The sequence below is a fragment of the Dromiciops gliroides genome, chromosome 1 (genome assembly GCF_019393635.1).
Source record: "Dromiciops gliroides isolate mDroGli1 chromosome 1, mDroGli1.pri, whole genome shotgun sequence".
NCBI lineage: Eukaryota > Metazoa > Chordata > Mammalia > Microbiotheria > Microbiotheriidae > Dromiciops > Dromiciops gliroides.
Window position 1 is genome coordinate 373,434,371 of NC_057861.1, and position 22,347 is coordinate 373,456,717.

Here is a 22,347-nt window from a genome sequence, read left to right on the forward strand (position 1 = left end):
CATGATAATTTTCTAGGAGGAAAATGTGGTAGCTCTATTGTCAGTAATAACTTCAATGTTATATAGAAACATCAGCAAATCTGTTTTACTTCTAATAAATGTATAGAACTCCTTCCTTTTTATTTATTCATAATTTGGGATGATTTAGTGTTGTTTGAATTCCTTCAAAGCTTTCTATGATCTTGTTTTTTTTTCTTCTTTTTTCTTCACTTTTAAAAAGACTCCATTGCTCATAAACGTGTATCCTAAACTAGATTAGCCTATGGCTACTGTATTTCTCAACTTACCAAAGTAATAAAATTTCTTTGTCTGAGACAATTTTGTAAATTCATATAAAGTTAATGTTAGTATATAGAAGTTATAATATTTCAGTCACTATGAAAAGGACTTTACAATTATTTTCATATTTAATGCTTACAATAATCCTGGGAGAAAAGTACTGTTATGATACCCATGATCAGATGAGGAAACCAAGGCAAGCAAAGGTTAATTACTTAACTGGATCTGCATAGCTAGTATCTGAGGTTTGATCTGAACTCAGATCTTTCTGACTCCAGGCCCATGGTCCTATTCACTGCTCCACTTAGCTGCCTATAATTTTGGCTCTATTTTGTGGTATTGATTTTATTTTTAAAATTATCTTATAAATAATTACAATTAAATCAAACATTTAGGTCTATTAATTTACTATTTTCAGTCAATAATTTGTTTTATCAAATCTAGTTATTGTCATTGTTGAAAAGAAGTGTCAATTAATAACCAAATATTTACTCAACACTTAGCAGAACACTGTACACAGTAACAGCAATGTTGTAAGGATGATAACTGTGACTTAGCTACTCTGATCAAGACAATGATGCAAGACAATTCCAAAGGACCCCTAGTGAAAAATTCTGTCTTCAGAAAGAGAACTGATGAACTTTGAGGGCAGATTAAAGTACACTTTTTAAAAAATTTTTCTTGATTTTTTGTGTTTTCTTTTGCAAAATTGCTAATATGGAAATGTGTTTTGAATAACTGCATGCAATAATTGATCATAGAATCAATAAAATATTGCTTGTCTTCTCAAAGGTTTGGAAAGTGGTAAGAGAAGTGGAGAAAAATTGTAACATTCAATTTTTAAATGATTGTTAATATTTACATGTAATTTGGAAAGATTTAATGAAATTTAAAAATAACTCTTTAAAAAAAAGTAATGGTAATTTTGATGTATAAGGTTAATTAGTCTTCTAAGAATGCAGTGTAGAAAAGTGGGAGACAGTACATAGAATGGAAACTAATATCCTGATAGGGAGTATTGGACCAGTTAGATAGAATCAAGATAACACATTTCTCAGAAAAGAGTTGTCGCAGCAACAGTAGGAGAAGTAGAATGTCAGCATAGAAAAAATGTTTGAGGAAGAAAGAAGCATGGTAGAGGGAGGATAAATCTTTTTCTTCAATAAGAAATTAAGTCACATGAATAGTTTTGTGACCGTAGTAAAATCATTTAACCTCTTAATGCCCCATAGCTAATTTTCTAAAACTATAAACCACAGAAAAATTTCCATTATGCAAAGGTGGTTTGCTATAGAGTATTTCCACATTGAGAGTTTCCTACAACAGAGAAATCACAGGTCCTAACCAAAACACAATGAAACAAACAAACAAGATAAACACACTTCGGAGGAGGAAAGTGATAGTTAAAGGGGATAACTAACATGTCCCAAATTCTAGGACAAGTAAAAAGTAGAGTTGATTTGTTTGAGTCCAAGTATTGTGAATTAATATACACCAATTTTCCAGTATACAATATTGGGAAGATCAAAATAATTATGTAATTATTATGTATTAGAAATGGGAAATATTGAAAAGTATACGACCTATTACAATGTGAATAACAGTGAAAGCTTGAGTTAAGATAATGGAAATGAGATTTTAAATTGAGGGATGGATGTAATATACTAAAGATGGAAACAAAGGAGTTGACAACTGTTAAGATGTCAGAGTAAAGGAAATTTAAAAGTTTGTGCATTATGTCAATGAACATGAATTATTCCTGGGTGTCCAAAAGTCTAGAAATATAAAATGTATTCATATTATTTAAGAAAAAAATGAAATAAATTTGCATGACTTCCAAAGTCAGAGAACTAATTAACAATAAACAGACAGACTGTTTCTCCTTATTCAATTTGGCATATTTCAGCTTTTGGGTACCTTTAATTTTAGGGAAAAGTAGAAATTTCTGCATTTTCATGTCAAAGGAAATAACATCCTTTCCTTTTTCATTACCTTTCATAGAAAATGCTATTATTTAAATCATGAAATGTGTTTGATTCAAGCATAGATAAAATACTTTTTTGTAAAATGATATTTTCATGTGTCTAAATCAGTATCTTGTAGATTAGTATAACATTTAATAAAAATGCTATTTTATTTTTTATTGATATTTGACTTTTACTTGACCTTCTATTCCAAATATATCCTTCCTACTTCCCTTGCCTAGTCAGCTACTACTTCCAATGGAGAAAAAAGAGAGACAAGGAGTCCATTCAATAAAAGTAGTTATCAATTATATCTGATAGTATTTGTACTATTTCAAAGTGGGAGGCAGATTTTGAGTCAGGAGGCTCCAGTACAAATCTTGCCTCTGGCAATTGCTAGCTTTGTGACACTGAGCAGGCTATTTTACCTTTCCATATTTCAATTTCCTAATCCCTCAAAGATAATGGCGTTCAACTCAGGGGATTCTAACTATTATCCCTAACAGACTAACTTTATGATTCTTTGATTTAGCCCCCATCTTTGCAAAGAGGAGAAGGAGAAGGAGAACTTACTTAACTTTTCTCATTGGATGAACTTCTTATAACCAAACATCATTCAGTTTTGCTTTATTTTTCTTCCAATATATAATGACATAGCTAGTGTCTATATTGTTACTTCCTTCTTATTTCATTGTGAAAGATTTAATATGCATTTTCTATCTTTTTCTAATTATTAATGTCAATTTCATGAATTCAAATATTTTTAAAAGATGTAATATTGGGAGAAGGGAGTATGAAAGAGATCTATAGATTTATAAATATATATAAAATTAGGTATAAATATATATGTATCCAACATATATTTATATAACACTTTATATGTGGACACATATATGCATGTGTATATATTTATATGTGTGTTTATATGTAATAACATATATTCATGTAAACAAGCATAATTACAGTATTTATGTATAACACTGTGAAATAAATTAAATACATATTTTAAATAAACACTGTGAATATATATAAATATATATATATATAAACATATATACATATATATGAATAAACACTAAATTAAACATTAATCTGACCCATAATTGGAAAGAAGGAATTAAAGGAGCTGAATTAGGTGGGAAATTTTTCCAGAGTTTTCAGTGACCTAAAGTACCTTCATAATACACCTTCTGTATTTATTTGTAGGGATATTCTTTCAATGATGCTCTATAGCTGTGAATCAAGGAATAACACAATCTCCATGGAAGAAAAATGTTGAATCATCTACAGGTCCACAGAGATATATAGTAAGCATAAATAAGCTATAGCAATCTCCCATAATATGTTATATGCAGAAGCAGCATAAAAGATTTCACCAAAAACTTCCCCCTCCTTCTCTACTGGTAAAGGAGGTTGTATAATCATGAAACAAAAGTTAGGGATAATGAACAAAGAGTTCATTGCTGCATCAGCATTCATGTAATGTCAAGTGGTCTAAAGGAAGGTATCTAACAGGAATGATATTTGTGTTGTGTTGTGTTATGCCATGCTATGTTATGTTATGTTATGTTATGGGAAAGTGCTTTTTTAAGATATTGTGTATAGGTGGTGATATATACTTCTAGAAAGTTTCACTAACCATAAAACTGGAGTGACAGGTTCAATTAATTACTGGAAAACTATTATATGGGAAAAGCCTGTATAAATAACAAATAAAATTCAGTGGGAAGTATTTTGTAATATTTTACTATTCATAAAATTATTAGTTCTTGATTTCCCTTTCTTCAGCGTTTTCCTACCTAGTTATATCTATGTTCAAGTTCTAAATCTTCAAACACATATATGAAAATCAAGTTACTTAAAAAAATTTTAAAATATTTTGAATTTATATTTTTCTAAATATGTCATGTGATAGGATTTTGAAATAAAAATTTTAACCAATCATAGTAGTAGGTTCAGGCACAATGATTTATATGATACAAAATAAAATTTCTCTATATTTTAAGACAAAATGTTAAATGAAATGACTCATTTATGCCTGGATGGATTCATTATGAAAGACAATGCTGAAGGAAAGTCATAGTGATCCCTCTCTCTCTGAGCTTGACATATGGTCTCGGAATGTTTAATTCAATTCAATACATATTTCTGAAATGCCTACTATGTGCCAGGTGCTGTATTAGGCACGGGGGATTTGAATAACTTGTGAAAATGATGTAAAGAAGAAACCAGGGGGTATATGGCATAGAATTCTGTATCTGTGGAGTTAAAACCAAGCAGATCTGTAGATGACAAGTTGAGTGAGCTGGAAATTCCAAATGCTGACCTCTATAAGGCATACGTACCTATTCTTTTTGCCTCTTGGTGTTTAAATTTTTCCTGATTTTAGATAAAAGACTTCAGAGATGACTATGGCAGGCAGCTAGGTGAGGCAAATCTCATATTCTTCAAACTTCTTATTCCTTATCACCCCATATATCTAATTATTTGCAAAAAAATTATCATTCCAAACTTTATAATATGTCTTGTAGTTGATCACCTCTTTCCAGTCAATCAGCATCCATCCTAGTTCAAGCCCTCATCACATCTAGCATGAAACATACTCTGTTAAATGTTGTACTTGGATAAAGTTGAAAATTCCAACTGATAAATATGTTAATTATTTATATACTTTAGAATTAAAAATTCCTTTGCCAATGTGATGAATCTGAATTCTAATGAAACTAAATAATTGGATGACACTGAGTTCCTTGGAAATTTAGAATTTTGTGAATTCTTCATATTTTTCTAAATTGTGACAACTTTATGATTTTAATTTGATACATTTATCTTTCTAATAACGAAAGGTAACTTGTGCAAATTTGGAGTATAACAAATATAAATGGGAATTTCTAACCTTTAGTGTATGAACTCCTAAAAATATTTTATATTTATATTCTAATGTAATAGGTCCTTTTATAATATTGTGTATTTTATTTTATACATGTAAAATATTACTCTGAAATCCAAAACATCAATACCCCAGGAAGAAAATACAATGAAAAATTTAAATGACACCGAGATGCTAATTTGCACCCACCAAATGGGCAAAAATAACAGAAATGAATAAAATATGTCAGATGGGCAAGTGAAATAGGGATATGAACTTTTAGTGGAGATATAATTCAATCATGTTGGGAAGTTATCCTGAACTGTGCCCACAAATTTACTACACTTTACAAGTCCTTTGAAGCAAGTTATTACACTACTAGACCTATAAGCCAAAGAAATCAAAGAAAAAATATTTCAAAGTTGTTTTTTCTTGAATATGTTGTTGCCCTGGTGTGTATGTAAGTATTGATGTGCATGGATGCATGTATGTGTATGTATGTACACACATATAAGGTAAAACAATATGCATGCATATGCAGATTACATATATGTATATATGTGTATATACAGATATTGAAGATTAAGGAAAACATATGTATATATGTATATACATCTATATTTTCCTTAAACTGTTCTTTTCACTCTGATAGTTCATGGACGTTTTCTAAGTATCATCTAAAAATGTTCAGTTTATCATTCCTTATAACACACTAATATTCAATTATAATCATATTTCATGAGATTCAGCAATTCCAAAATAGGTTTTCAGATTTTGTCTATAATGAATTTTTTTTTTTGGCAGGGAAATGAGGGTTAAGTGACTTGCCAAGGGTCACACGGCCAGTAAGTGCCAAGTGTCTGAGTCCAGATTTGAATTCAGGTCCTCCTGAATCTAGGGCTGGTGCTTTATCCACTGCTCCATCTAGCTGCCCCCAGAACAACTTTTTTTTTAAACATATTTGAGGGGCAGCTAGGTTGCGCAGTGGCCTTAATTAAGTGCCTTAAGCACTGGCCTTAGATTCAGGAGGACCTGAATTCAAATCCAGCCTCAGACACTTGACAGTTATTAGCTGTGTGATCCTGGGCAAGTCACTTAACCCTCATTGCCCCTCCAAAATAAATTAAAAAACATATTTGGTTTTCCTTTTTCTGATATCATTCTGCCCCCTTCCATCTATAAATAACAGGGTTAATCATAGTTAATTATTATTTCCTCTTGCCACTATATAATTCTTCTTCTATTTTAATTTTATTTTCTAGCCATTCCGGTTTTTACTACCATTTCAGCAGAAATATATACATATAATCCCCCATTCCACAAACAGAAGGGGTGGGATTGAAATGTTACACCAAGACTCAAGCATCACAATGTGATAGGATAAAGAACTTTTATTGATGATTTTAAAGATCAAATGAGACAACTTCAGCAAGACCTTTATGAATCTTCTGTCTTTTTTAGAAACTTTAACCATCATCATAGGATTGAACTAGTTGAAAGCCTCACACAATCACTAGAGTAACGTCTTTTATTTTTGACCATCTTAAATTGTGCAACCCAGAAAGTCATTTAAATCACATAAACAGTTGTTCAAGGAGTCAATGAATTGCCACTGCTCAACTAGGGCTGCTCTATATCTTGGTGTCATACGTTCAGGCACCAGTCACCACTATATTTGCTACCTTGCTATAGAATCACTTTTTAAAATTTGTCTTTTGATGAAAGGTCTTCCATCAATTCTCTCTCTTTCACTACCCTTGTGTCTAGAGAATCACACTATGGTTATTTACATAGCAAATACATGTTTGAAGCTTAACCAAATCAAATAATTGTATGTGTGAAAAATGATTGGATCCAGAGAACTCTTAAGTTCTCCCTCTCCCTCCACTCAAAGACAAACTCTCCTTGAGAGACTATATCAAATCATTTCAGTGTCAAACCTATTCCAACCTTAAGCTCACAAAAGGAGCCTTAGGTGGGCTTTCTTTTATCTAGATAAGATGAAGGACTATACTGATAAGATTTGGCCTGCATAAACTGGTTCCTGATGGCAACCATTGTATCAGCTTAGATGGTGGTCTCTAAATTTCTCCTTGGTCTCATCTATACTTGAGTCACTAATCCCCTGACATCATTGTAATATATTCAACCTTTAAATGATGTTAACCAAATAGATTGGATTGCTAGTGAGATAAACAACCTATAGCAGGTAAAGTATATGAACCAGATCTGACTTTGAGGATGGGGTCTTTGGTCTGAGAGAAAAGGCCATAGACTTTGTTTTATTACAAACCATCAGGATATATTAAGAAAATGATTAAATTACACTGACACCATGTATCATTATTTAAAGTCACATAGAAAACTGGAAACTAGATACCTTACAATAAATCCTCTTTCTTGCCTCTGTATTCTGAAGCTTGAGATAAAAAAAAACACATTTATTGTAGAATTAATATGTTTCTACCTATATCCAAAAAATCATAAAAATCAATATATAATCATGATAAATTTCACAAACGAACTACTAATTAGGGAATTTCTCTATGTTCAATACCCTCCCAGTTTTGCAAATGTGATGTTTTTTCCATCCTGTGGACATCAAGCAATTCCTACATAATGAATGCAATAAAGGTTAGAGGGAAATTTCCTCTGGTCATGTCTCTATATTAAAAAATCAAAATAAAAATGAAGAGGGGAAAATGTTTAACCATTAGAAAGCTTTTTATTCTAATTTGTTTTCTTAGAATTTCTGAAAATAGTTATTGTGAGATTGATTATTTTCAAATGGATCCTTGCCTGTAATAGAATATTATTGAGCCAGTTTGAAAGAACAGTTTTACATAATTCTGAGACTTGTATGAATCTATGTAAATGCCATTGGGAAGCAATGTATTGAAAATAAAGAAATCAATTCAGCTCAATCATATCTCTTCTTATCTGAAGAAGATATGGAATATAGGTCATAGAGAGTCAATCTGAGCTAATAGCAAAAAGGTTTAATATACCTATCATTTGTGGTTTTGTTATTAACTGAAACAAAGGAGAGGGCTTTATAGTAGACTGTTACTTCACCCACAGAAATTAGATTTTTAAGCAAATGGCTTCAAATATATATATATATGTGTGTGTGTGTGTGTGTGTATGTATGTATGTATATGTATATATGTGTGTGTATATGTACACACATATATACATATATAAACACATACATATATAGATCTAAATGTATATATAGACATCCTATAAAGATACATCTTAATAAAGATACAATATTTTAATTGTTATATCTATTATATTAATAAAAAGATGCAATTATGGGTACTTACATCTCAGAACCACAAGAGTAAATCAAGAATAGGTTCTATGGTTTCCTCAATTTTAATTGTCAGATTTATATTAGACGGTATTTCAGTCTTTTGTCTTGTCAGACTAAGCTATCCCTTAGTTAGTCCTTGTGCAATAGTTGTTTGATGGATAATTATCATGAAATATTGGCAGAGGACTATAGGATTAAAAGGCTTTCCCTTCTCTTTCTCTAACCTGTTATACCCAATGAGAATAGCACTAATCAAAGCACCATATAATTTAAATTTTAAAAGGACCCTCAGAATGATTTAATCCTCATATTATAGATGGAGAAACTGAAGGTCAAGGGGGGAAATGACTTATCTCACATCACACATCCATTAGTTAATATACATAATTTCAAATATATATTTTTTAAAAAGCTGTCATGTGAAATAGTTATTTGGCCACAGAGGGTAGAACTGTGAGCAACCAACAAAACATATATGGAGTCATATTCAATGATGATGTGAAGATAAACTTCGGTACAATTTTAAATATTCAAAAAAGGAATGTGCTAGCTTAGGATGTAGTTGGTTCCCTCATAGAGATATTTAAGCACTTGTCAGTAGTATTGTAAAGTGTTCCCTCTTGAGGAAAGGCATAGGGCAAAAAGGGGGTCTTGGGACAATTCCCTGTGTTAGATATATAAAACTTCAGCAATTGTCATTCCTTTGGTGGAGTAACTAGAACATGAAGTGATCCTGATTCAAAATTCTTTGTGCTGGGGGCAGCTATGTGGTGCAGTGGATAAAGCACTGTCTCTGGATTCAGGAAGACCTGAGTTCAAATCCGGACTCAAACACTAGATACCTAATAGCTGTGTGACCCTGGTCAAGTCATTTAACCCTCATTGCCCTGCAAAAACAAACAAACAATATTCTTTGTGCTGCATTTATATCATGGCAAACACTAACAACCAACTGTTCTCCAGCACTCTATCCTGTACTTCATGGCTGTTTTCACTATTTGCTCCTTTCATACCTATAATTTTGATCATTGCATGCATCTTTCTGTATGGACTTTATTTTTGTAACACTATCACTACTTTAGTTGGTTCTAGGATTAAAGCTTTCACTGAAGCCACAGAGATGCCCCTGTGACCCTTAGACTGTGCCCATAAGACCTCTTGCTCCCTCTATCCTTAATCAACAGGGACATCTCTATGTGCCATTTTTCAGCCTTGAAGTAGCTACAGAAGGTGAATCTTTACTCCTTTCTGCCCAGAAATATGTAGAGGGGGAATGTTGTGGATATACAGTGGGACCACAAGAGATCTAAAGATCCTAACCCCCAAAGTCACGGTAAAAACAACTCTCTCTCTCACCTCAGGTATGAGGTGTGGCAGGACATGACCCTAGTATGCTGATAAGCAATATAAAGTTCTTCAAGATGCTATACAAGATATGGATAGGTGCTGCATATGTTACTGATGCCCCATTATTCCAAAATCCCCTCCTTGCATTTCCCTCCCAATTCTTAGTAATACCCTTCCCTCACATTTGTCTTGTAAAGATACAAAGTACTAGTCTTCTCTTACTCCTGTGGAAAAGTCATCTAGGTGATCTGTTCCCCAGCCATATATTTTAAAAAGAAAAAAAAGAGTATTCATAAGTATGAGATGAATTTGAACTCACTTCCAAACATTGTATTATGTAAACTCTTGACCTTGTACCACAAAATACTTGTTTCTGACTTTGATCTATCATTTATTTTTCTGTGTGAACTTATAAAACTTATATAACTTCACTGAATCTGAGGTTTGTCATCTCTAACAGGATTATTATGCAGAATCAAATAAGAGAATAAATTTAAACAAATTGTAACAACCTAGCATTATTTAAATTTTAGGTATTTTACATATGATCATTTCCTTTATCATAACCATGAAGAGGGAAAACAAAGAATGAGAATTCATCTTAATCTCAATTCAGCAAACTCATATTTGTGCTTCTTGGATACATTTTGTATTATATTACTTACCTGGTTTAATTGCTTTTACCTGAGAAAAGACTGTTACAGAATATAAATTTTCTGCTCCACAATTGAAAAATTGTAGCAAGAGAATGTTCTAAATAAATAACATAAAATCTCACTAGGAAAATCACAATTTCCTTTGATCATCATAGTTGCAAGATGATTTCTGGACCATTCATAGTTTGTTTTTGATTAGGCATCAAATAAATTTTAATAGTGAAGAACATTTGAAAAAACTAAACCAACTTTTAATATCTATAATCATAAAAGTATGTAGTTTGACTGGTACATTTTGTGAAAATGTTAATAAAAATAATTAGATACTAATTTACATAATTTCTTATATCTTCAGTTCCATGTTTAAATTTGAAATAAAAAGAAAATGCAGTGAGGTTTTTAAAAAATTATTCTTGGGGGAGTGGTGCCAGCTAGAAGGCAGAGGGCAACAGGGGAGCCAAGCAGGGCCATAGGCAGGTTCTGTTTTTCCAGGCTCTTCATGATGAGGTATTTTTGGGTCCTTCTCTTTCCTTCTCCCTGTAGTTGATAATTTGGGTGGTGGAAGTGATGCAGAAGTAGAGATGGCTGACATTGTCAAAACATTTCTCCATGATCTTGTCAGGGGAATCAAGGACTCCATCTGGGGCATCTGCACCATCTCCAAATTGGATGCCCGGGTCCAGCAGAAAAGGGAAGAGCAGCTTCAAAGAAGGGCACGCAGTGTTTAAGCACAGAGAAGAGCCCGATGTGAGGAGAGAAAGCAGGAGAGTGAGCCGAGAATAGTGAGCAGAATTTTCCAGTGCTGTGCTTGGAATGGAGGAGTATTCTGGCTCAGTCTTCTCCTGTTTTTACCAAGTATTTATCCCTGTGCTTCAGTCAGTAACAGCTCAAATTATTGGAGATCCCTCTCTGCATGGAGATCCCTCCTGACTGGAGTTTATCCTCAGCTCGATCTTAAGTGCTCTGTGGGTGCTCCCCCTGTTTGTGCTCAGTAAAGTGATGAATGCCATATGGTTTCAGGATATTGCTGAGGTATATGGGAGAAAACCTCAACCATTCCCAAGTGTCAGTAAGATCATCGCCGACATGCTTTTTAACCTCTTACTACTGGCCCTTTTCCTGATCCAGGGCATGTTTGTCAGTCTATTCCTGATCCATCTCATTAGCCAGTTGTTCAGTCTCCTGCACGTCTCTCTTCTCTATTCACTTTATTGTTTTGAGTACCATTGGTTCAACAAAGGGATTGAAATGCATCAGTGATTATCAAACATTTAAAGGAATTGGTCTTACTACTTTGGATTTGATCTACCCTTGGCCTTCCTCACAGCAATGCAGTCTTCTTACATCATCAGTGGCTGCCTCTTCTCTATCCTCTTCCCACTGTTCATCATCAGCATCAATGAAGCGAAGACCCCTGGGAAAGCGTACCTCTTCCAGTTATGCCTCTTTTCCTTGGTGGTCTTCCTAAGAAACAGACTCTTTCACAAGATGGTCTACTTCTAGTCTGCCCTGAGCAGCTCAGCCTCTGCTGAAAAGTGCCCCTCACCTTAGCCATCTCTTGCCAAACTGAAGGCTGCTGCAGCTCACTGAGTTGCTTCCAAGGGGAGGGATGGCTTTGGGGGGGGAGACACTGATGGTGGCTTCCTCAGTTTTCCCTCACCCAGGGAAAGCAGGACCCACCCTGTCAAGGGCCCTCAGCACATTCCTATTGTTCTCTGTGGGATCTGGAGTTTCACTGTCTTGTGATTGTAGGCCAGAATATTTCTGATGTCAGGTGTGGATTTTTAATGCTGTCCCTTGTCTCAGTGAGCACAGATTTTTCTGCAGCTGTTTTCAAACCTTTGCCAGCCCTGTGCCTGTGCTGATTTGAACACTTTGCTTTTCTCCCCATGCCATCCCTCTCCTTTGCTATGCCACCCTTCGATGAATGGATTTTGTAAATCCAGTTTGTTTGTGTGTGTGTGTTTTCCTGTATGAACCCTGCTCATTGGGTCTGGAGGGAGAGGGAGTCTCCCAGCTAGTCCTGGTTGCTTCCTTCTGTGGCCTTTACTGTATTTGGTTCTTGTACCTCAGGTTAGGTTTTCATCCCTCCTACTTCATAGCAAAAAAGAACATGAAGAGGTGGGACTAGGTAGGGAATAGACCTTACCACCACATGTGTTGGTTTGGAGAGCTAATGTGTCTCCATTCCTTTGCAGGAAGGGAGGATGTAGGACAGTCCTCTCTAGGGAATGGATCAGTTCTGGAAAAGTGCCACCATTAGCACAGGATGCCCTGAAAAGTCAAGTTTTACTGAGTTCTGGGTACATCGCCATTACTCAAAGAGCTGGAGGTCTGAAATTCACTTTGTCAGTGCCACTACCAGTTACATCCGGCACTTCAAGGGGATGTTGGGTGCTGAACATGACCAGGAACTACAGTAGAAAACTTATTGAAAAACATTAAACCTGTGGCTGAATGGGTTTTTGTGTCATTTTTGTAGTAAGGTTGGGGTTCCAGCACATGTCAAAAAATTGTACAATATAAAAGAAGAAAAATTAAACAGGTAGAAGTTTCTGGTTTTTCATGGAAACAGGCATACTGATTGGTGAAAATCATGAAGGTTATAATAGTATTTAAGAAACATAAGGTCTTGTTTGGGTTCAGAAAAGGGAATGTAGCATTAATGGGAAGTTTATTGCACTAAGCATAATTGGTGGGGAGATGGTTCTGCAAAGTGTTAATCTGAAACTCAGGTCTCATCTCTTTCATGTAGTTTGTAGAGAGGGATTGGCTTGCATTCACTCATTTGGTGGTTGGTTATCAAAAACTGATGAGTTTGGAATTGGTGAATTCACTTTCTTGTGTGTAAAGTGTCTTTATGTATGTACATTTCTGCCATATGTGTTTCATAAAGGGAGAAAGATCAATTTAGATCCCATTGTCCCTCATGCATTAAAAATTACCATAGGGCAAGGGAAAATGATAAGGAGCTTACTTGAAGCATAAAAGCCTTTGAGGAGGATGGTTTGTAACATAACTACTGTTGTTTAGCAGATGAACCTCTTCTCTGGTGTTTTCACAAGAAAATGTTAAATAAAATGCTAGTGTTGTCTACAGTTGTGGGTGGGTGATTGTGAGTTTGTCTCACAGGGTAAATCACTATGTTGGAAATTATGCACAATGAGAATTTGTGCATAAGAATTATTTGTAAAGCATATGGTTAAAGACATCTTGGGCTATTTCAATACCTCTGGTATGTTCCAATAAGATCATTTGTGGTTTTGACAACATATTTTAAGGCAGCATTACAAAGAAACACTTCTAGGACTTTCCTTGATGATATGTGGTGGTTTGGGAGAGATAGTTTAAGCTGTCAAGCATTTTGGTAATTTGAAAAGTCATAATATAAACTTTTGGAATATTTTTCACAATAGAATGAACCCCTTTGGAAAAAAAAATATTTTTAACTCATGGGGTTATCAGAAATCAGATGGAATTTGAGGAGAAATTTAAAACAATGTGAGATATAATTAGAGGGAGATGGAGCTCAGAAAATATGGAATTGGAAAGCAAGTAGTTAAAACAGTTAATTTGGAAAAGTCTTAAGGATTGGATTCACATGAAAAAATACAAGCAGTGAAGTGCTTTCAAGATAAAAAGAATGTATAATTCTATGGAACAGATAGACAAAGAATGTAGTATACATTATCTGAAGATTATCGAAATGGAATTTCAAATTAGAGTGAATTCAAATTCATATCATACCTATGAACATTCCTTACAATATTAGCGGCAAATGGTTATACAGCCTGTGCTTAAATATTTCCCAGGGAACCAACTACATCTTAGGCTAGGACATTTCTTTGTATATACATTGACACAAGGAGAGGAATATTGGACCACAGCAAGCTAAAGTCCTACAACTGGCCATTCAATAGTACTCAGAAATATTTTTTCTACTTTCAATGATATACTTATACATAGCCCACATTATTTTACTTCAAATTATTTCAAAATAAAAAGGAATAGAGAATAAAATTCACTCTCAGGTGACCATCCATACCATACTATTGGAATATTAAACCAGCAGGATTAGGAGGGGTAATAAAAATATGAAGAGAGAAACTGATACACATCAGAAGTAAGTTTGCTGCCTACATAGCAGAAGGGATGAGCCAACAGAATTAATACTGAGCATGCACAAAATTGTATTAAAACATGCCATTGAGAATTGGGTATGCAAATAAAAAAGCTAGAAAAAGAACAAATTAAAATCCCCAACTAAATACTAAATTAGAAATCTTGAAAATCAAAGGATAAATTAATAAATTTGAGAGCAAGAAAACTATATAATTAATAAATAAAAATAAGAGCTAGTTAAAAAACAGTAAAATAGATAAACCTTTGGTTAATTTGATTTTAAAAAAGAAAGAAGAATACCAAATAACCAATATCAAAAATGAAAGGGGTGATTTTACCACCAATGAAGGGGAAATTAAAGCAATAATTAGGAACTATTTTACCCAACTATATACCAATAAATTTGACAATCTAAATGAAATGGATAAATATTTATAAAAATACAAATTACCCAGGTTAAATGAAGATGAAAATAAAATCCTTAAGTAAGCCCAAATCAGAAAAAGAAATTGAACAAGCCATTAATGAACTCCATAAGAAAAAATCCCCAGGACAGATGGATTTACAAACAAATTCTAACAAATATTTAAAGAAAAATTAATTCCAAGACTAGACAAATTACTTGGAAAAATGAGTTCTACCAAATTCCTTATATGACACAAATATGGTGTTGATACCAAAAACAGGCAAAGCCAAAACAGAGAAAGAAAGTTATAGACCAATTTCCCTAATGAGTATCGATGCAAAAATCTTAAATATGATATTAGCAAAGAGATTACAAGTGATCACCAGGATAATACACTATGACCAGGTGGGATTTATCCCAGGAATGCAGGGCTGGTTCAACTTTAGGAAAACTATCAACATAAACAACCACATGAATAAGAAAACTAACTAAAATCATATGATTATTTCAATAGATGCAGAGAAAGCTTTCAACAAAACACAGCACCCATTCCTAATAAAAATACCAGAAAGCTTAAGAATAGGTGGAGCTTTCCATAAATAATAAGCAGTATCTACCTAAAACCATCAGCAAGCATTATATGTAATGGAGATAAATTAGAGGCCTTCCCAATAAGATCAGTGGTGAAACAGGTGCAATTTTAGTTGAGATTTGAAGGAAACTAGGGAAGTCAAAAGGTAGAGAAGAAGAAGAGAAAGAGTTCCAGGTTTGGGGGGCAACCAATGAAAATGATCAGAGTGGGAAGATGTACTATCTTGTGTCAGGAATAGCAAGCAAGCCAGATTATTTCAAGCATAATAAAATATAAAAAGACTGGAAACATAAGAGGAGACAGGATATGAAGGTTTTTAAAATCCAAAGGATTTTATATTTGATCCTAGAGATAATAGGAAGTCAATCCAATTTGTTGCATGGAGTCAGGGTGCTAGTATGATCATACTTTTGCTTTAGAAAGATCAATTTGACAGCTTTGTAAAGAATGGAGTGAATTTGTGAGACACTTCAGGCAGGAAAACCCATCAGCAAGTTGGTAGAGTATCAGAAGAGAGAAGGGTGCATGAACTAGAAATGTTTCAAAGGTAGAATTGATAGAACTTGCCAACAGTTTGGATGTGTGTGTGTGTGTGTGTGTGTGTGTGTGTGTGTGTGTGTGTGTGCATATTAAAAGAATGAGGTATTGAGGATAATGCTCAAGCTTTAAGCCTAGGTGTCATGGAGAATGATAATACCTTCAATGATAATAGGGTAATTGCTAAAATGGAAGAAATTTATATCTGTTGGAGAACAAAATTAATTTTGTTTTGTCCATGTTGAATATGTGGTGTGTATAGAATACCTCATTAAAAATATACATTAGGATATTGGTGAAATGAGACTGGAGGTCAGGAGAAAGCTTAGAGGTGGATACATCTGAGAATCATCTGTATAGAGATTATAATTGAATTCATGGAAGCAGATGAGATCACCAAGCAAAATAGTAAAGATGGAAAAGAGGTTACCCCCAGGATAGAGGTTTTGGGAATATGGCAGAACATGGAAGTGGCAAAAAGCTATTCAAGAATCATTTGGAGACATGGTCAATATGAATGTCCTGGATGAATGTTCAGGAAAGGAGACTGATAATGGGTAATTGAGAAAGGAAAGGCTTAAAATGAAAGAAGGTTTATTACCTACTGAGGCTTTCTAGAGAGCACACTGCAACATGTATGTAGAGTGGGATCATGAGGAAGGGATGATGGGAATTTGAGAGTGGGTAATGTGGAACAGAGAACAAGTTTATATAATGACAGTCTTTGATTAACCATCACTGGAATGAAGGTATGATGTAGTGGGAGTATGGTAATCATTAAAGAATCAGTTCTGGGTAGTTTATCACTATCTCTAGAGGGTCATATATAAAAGAAAAGCAGACTTGTAGTGGACAGTGGGAATTTGTCTCAGAGTAGAGCCATTCTAGAATGTCAGCAGTGGTATGTAGTTGGAAAAGAGGAAGGAAGAGCATCTCAATTTGTCTGGAGTGACAGGTGCTTAAAGACAAGGTGCTTCAAGTGTGAAGGAATTGGGGATATAGGCAAAGACTTCTCATTCCCAGGCAAGTAAGGAATTTGGTATTGAGTTGTATATGAGGTACATAGAGCAATTATTGTTCATTTTCATATCTATCTTTCGAGGTCAATGAAAAATTAACCTTATAAATATGATTTGATGCATATACTGTATTACAAGGAATGAACCAAATAAATCCTGAATATCATCAAGAAGAAGACACAATGCAGAAGAAAAAATCAGTTTTCCCCTTATAACAAGAAAGAATACACTGGGAAATTCCAGTATCCCCAAACTAAGAAAAAAATAAGACTGGTGGAAAAGATAAAGAAAGAGATAACAAATATAGTTGAAGAGAAAGTAGCACTTTTGTTTTTGTTTTTTTGTTTTTTTTTTTTTTTTTAGTGAGGCAACTGGAGTTCAGTGACTTGCCCAGAGTCACACAGCTAGTATGCGTTAAGTGTTTGAGGCCGGATTTGAACTTGGGTACTCCTGACTCCAGGGCCAGTGCTCTATCTACTGCACCACCTAGCTGCCCCAAAAGTAGTAATTTTAATAAAGACATTGAAAAAGGGAGTCCTTTTTTTCTTTTAAAAGCTAAGTATAGGGGCAGCTAGGTGGCACAGTGGATAGAGCACCAGCCCTGGAGTCAGGAGTACTCAAGTTCAAATCTGGCCTCAGACACTTAACGCTTACTAGCTGTGTGACCCTGGGCAAGTCACTGAACCCCAATTGCCTCACTAAAAAAAAAAAGAAACAAAACAAAACAAAAACAAACAAACAAACAAACCTAAGTATATCAAGGAAATGAGTAAAAAACCATGAATGGTGAAAATAACCTCTGTACAGCATGATCATTAAATCTAGGAAGAACAAGTTTCCTAGATACTAGTTAAAAGTAAAATATTGATAGAAATGTATAGACAGAGATAGTGAAATAGAAAGATTAAATACACACAAACATATACATATCTGTTTTTCAGTCTTTTCATTTGTGTCTGCCTCTTCATGACTCCATTTGGGAATTTCCTTGCAAAGATAGTGGAGTGGCTTGCCATTTCCTTCTTCAATTTATTTTACAGATGAGGAACTGAAACAAACATGGCTTGTGAATTGTCCTGGGTCATAATGCCACTAAGTTTCTGAGGTAAGATTTCAAGTCCCAAAGTGGAGTCTTCCTAACTTTAGGGCTGGCCCTCTGTCCATTGCATCACCTAATTACTCCCTTATGTACATATATGTACATGTTATATATATTTCTAAATAGGATATATGTATGAATGTAAATACGTCAGAGATAGACATTTATGTCTATTCTGCAAAGTGACACTGTCTTTACTTAAAATATTGGAATAGGCAAATACATGAATCCCAATAGCAGTTCATATCTTTACTATAACACAATTGACTGAAAGGTAAAGAAAGTACATAAGCCTGTTGTGTCTATTAGTTATTTATTCTTAAATAAAAACAAAACAAATCTATATAAAAATACAACCAAAGGTAAAATGTAGATTGATGCTCACTAGAGGTATTTGGCATTATCATGATGTTATGACAAAATGAAAGGGGATTCCTCAGAGATGGAAAAGACTTTAAGATGTTATTTGCAAATGATATTATGGTAATTATATTAATCCCCAGTATATTTCAGAGCCTCTTCAATGAGATCCATGATTATACAAAAGAGTATCCTAATAATCCACATAGAAAAAATATATAGAACTATATAAATATAGATATTTATATCTACCCATCTACCTATTATAGTATACTTATTATAGTAAATTGTTTATCTTTTTCAATCATCAAAAACATTCTCCTTTCAAGTCTTTTTATTTTTTCCTAAATTAACAAATATTTATATTTTGCATTCCAATTTCCCCAAAAGACAAAGATGATAGGAAAGAAAAATAGAAATATAGAATAGAAGAAAGGAAGGAAGAGAGGGAAGGAGGGAGGGAGGGAGAAAGAAAGGGAGAAAGAGAGGGAAGGAGGGAGGGAAGGAATAAGAAAAAGAGAGAGGGAGAGAGGATAGAGGAGGGATACAAAATTTTCTTGATGAACTGAATATGCTTATAGCAGAAATGGACCTCTGGGGGCAGAGCCAAGATGGCAGAGAGAAGCCAGTGAGTGGCCTGAGCTCTCCTTCTATTCCCTCAAAAAGAACATTAAATAAAGCCTCTGGACAGATTATAAAATTACAGAACTTGTAAAGAGACAGATGCAGTGTTCCAACCAGAGATAATTTAGAAGACTTCAGGAAAGGTTGGTCTCACTCAGGCAAAAGGGAGGTGTAGGGCACCACAGCGCACTGCGGATGTGGTCGGGGCAAGTCAGCAGGAAGCTGTGGGCTGCAGCCAAGCAACTGAGGCCCCTGGATCCTGGCTCAACAAGCTGGTGGTGCAACAGGAGAGTGGCAAAATCTACCTGCACCAACTGATAGGGCAGGTTGCCAGCTAGAAGGCCACCCACAGGACAGGCACGACCAGGCTTACTAATCGTAGATGGCACTGCCAGCAAGACCAGGGCAGAGAGAAATCCACAAGCCATAGAGTCCTAAGTGTAGAAAGCCAGTGACACAGCCCCTATAACCCAGCACAAGAAGCTTGAAACAGGGACCCTGGTGCCCCCAGAGCAGAACTCAACTTAAAAAAAAAATAAATAACTATAAGCTACAATATGAGTAAGAAACAAAAAAAGCTCTTACCACTGAGAGCTTCTGTATCGACAGGGAAGAGGCAAACGCAAACTCAGATGAGGACAATACTCTCAAATTGCCTACATGTGAAGTCTCAAGAGGAAATAATGAATTGGTCTCAAGAACAAAAAGCCTCCTTGGAAGGGCTCAAAAAATGTTTTAAAACTCAATTGAGAGAAATGGGGAGAGAAATGAAAGGAACACAAGAAAATAATGCAAAAAGCATCAGCGGCTTGGAAAAAGAAGCAAAAAGATTGAGTGAAGAAAACAATTCCTTAAAAAATCCATTTGGCCAAATGGAAAAAAAAGTGCATAATCTCACTAAAGAACAGAATGCCTTAAAAATTGAAATTGAACAGTTGGAAAATAATGACTTGATGAGACACCAGGAATCAGTCAAGCAGAATCAAAAGAATGAAAAACTAGAAGAAAATGTGAAATACCTCATTGGAAAGACCACTGACCTAGAAAACAGATCCAAAAGAGATAATTTGAGAATCATTGGACTGCTTAACAGCCATGATCATTAAGAGTCTAGACACCACATTCCAGGAAATTATTAAAGAGAAGTGCCCTGATACTATAAATCACAGGATAAAATTGTCATTGAAAGAAGCCACCAATCACTTCCTGAAGGAGACTCCCCCAAAAAACTCCAAGGAATATTGTAGCCAAATTCAAGAATTATAAGGTGAAGGAGAAAATACTCCAAGCAGCCAGAATGAAGCAATTTAAATATCATGCAGCCACAGTCAGGATTTCTTAGGACCTGGCAGCTTCAACATTAAAGAATCACAAGGCTTGGAATATGATATTCCGGAAAGCAAAGGAGCTTGGATTGCAGCCAAGAATCTATTACCCAGAACAACTGATCATTCTCTTTCAGGGGAAAAGATGGACATTCAATGAAACTGGGGACTTTCAAGATTTCCTGATGAAAATACCAAAACTGAATAGAAAATTCAATCTCAACATACAAGACTTAAGAGAAGTTTAAAAAGGTAAACAGGGATAAAAAAAAAGTTACTCAATAAGGTTAAACTGTTTACATCCCTACACTGGAAAATAATACTTACAACTGTTGAGAACTTTGTATGTATTTGGGCAGACAGAAGGATTATACACAGAGGGTATAAATATACATTGTCTTTGATGTGATGATACAAAGAAAATTAAGGGGTTGAAAAGGGGGAGCAGAGCAAAGGGGAAGTGAAATTGTGTAAATTAAATCATATGAAGAGGTGAAAATAAAACCTAATAGAGGGAAAGAGGGAGGAGTGAACAAAGTTTCAACCCTACTCTCACTAGATTTGATTCAAAGAAGGAATAACATATACATTCATTTGGATAGAGAAACTTAGTTTATTCTTTAGGGAAGTAAAAGTGTAAGGGGAAAGGGGGGGGCTGATAGAAGTGAGGGCAAAAGCAAGGGCAAAAAGGGTAAAGAAAAGGGAGGGGGTTGATAAAAAGGGAGGCCAGAGGGGGGATGCAGAGGTAAGAACAAAACATTGGTGAGGAGGAATAGTGTGAAGGAAGGGGGAAAAGTACAAAGGGGGTCAATAGAATGGAGGAGAATAAACAGTAATAATTGTGAATGTGAATAGGATGAACTCTGCAATAAAATGGAAGTGAATAGCAGAGTGGATTAAAAACCAGAACCCTACAATATGCTGTTTACAAGAAACAATTTGAAGCAGGGAGATACACACAGAGAAAAGGTAAAAGGCTAGAGCAGAATATATTATGCTTCAGCTAAAGTCCAAAAAGCAGGGGTAGCCATCCTTATTTCAAACAAAGCAAAGGTAAAAAGAGATCTCATTAAAAGAGATAAGGAAGGAAACTACATCTTGCCTAAAGGTACTATGGATAATGAAGTAATACCAATTCTAAACATACCAAGTGCTATAGCATCCAAATTCTTAGAGAAGTTAAATGAGTTACAAGAGGAAATAGACAGTAATACTATACTAATAGGGTATCTGAATCTTCCCCTCTCAGAATTAAATAAATCTCGCCACAAAATAAATAAGAAAGAAGTGAAAGAGGTGAATAGAATGTTAGAAAAGTTAGACATGATAGATGTCTGGAGAAAATTGAATGGGGATAGAAAGGAACATACCTTTTTCTCAGCAGTACATGGCACATTTTCAAAAATTGACCATGTATTAAGGCACAAAAACATCATAGTCAAATGTAGAAAGGCAGAAACAGTAAAGGAATCTTTCTCAGATCATGATGCAATAAAAATTATATATAATAAAGAGCCATGGAAAGGTAGACTGAAAATAATTTGGAAACTAAATAATTTCATTCTAAAGAATGAATGGGTCAAACAACAAATCATAGAAAAAATCAATAACTTCATGCAAGTGAATTACAATAATGAGACAATATACCAAAATCTATGGGATTCAGCCAAAGCAGTGCTTAGGGGAAATATCTCTAACTGCTTACATGAATAAAAAAGAGAAAGCTGAATTTGGTGTACAACATAAAAAGCTAAAAAAAGAACAAATTAGAAGTCCCCAATTAAATACTAAACTAGAAATCCTGAAAATTAAAGGAGAAATTAATAAAA

General features: G+C 34.5%; 1 pseudogene; it reads left to right on the plus strand.

Moving 5' to 3' along the window:
* The first annotated feature begins 11,015 nt into the window (after nucleotides 1–11,015).
* On the plus strand, nucleotides 11,016–11,902 carry LOC122737038 (annotated as a pseudogene).
* Nucleotides 11,903–22,347: the final 10,445 nt, after the last annotated feature.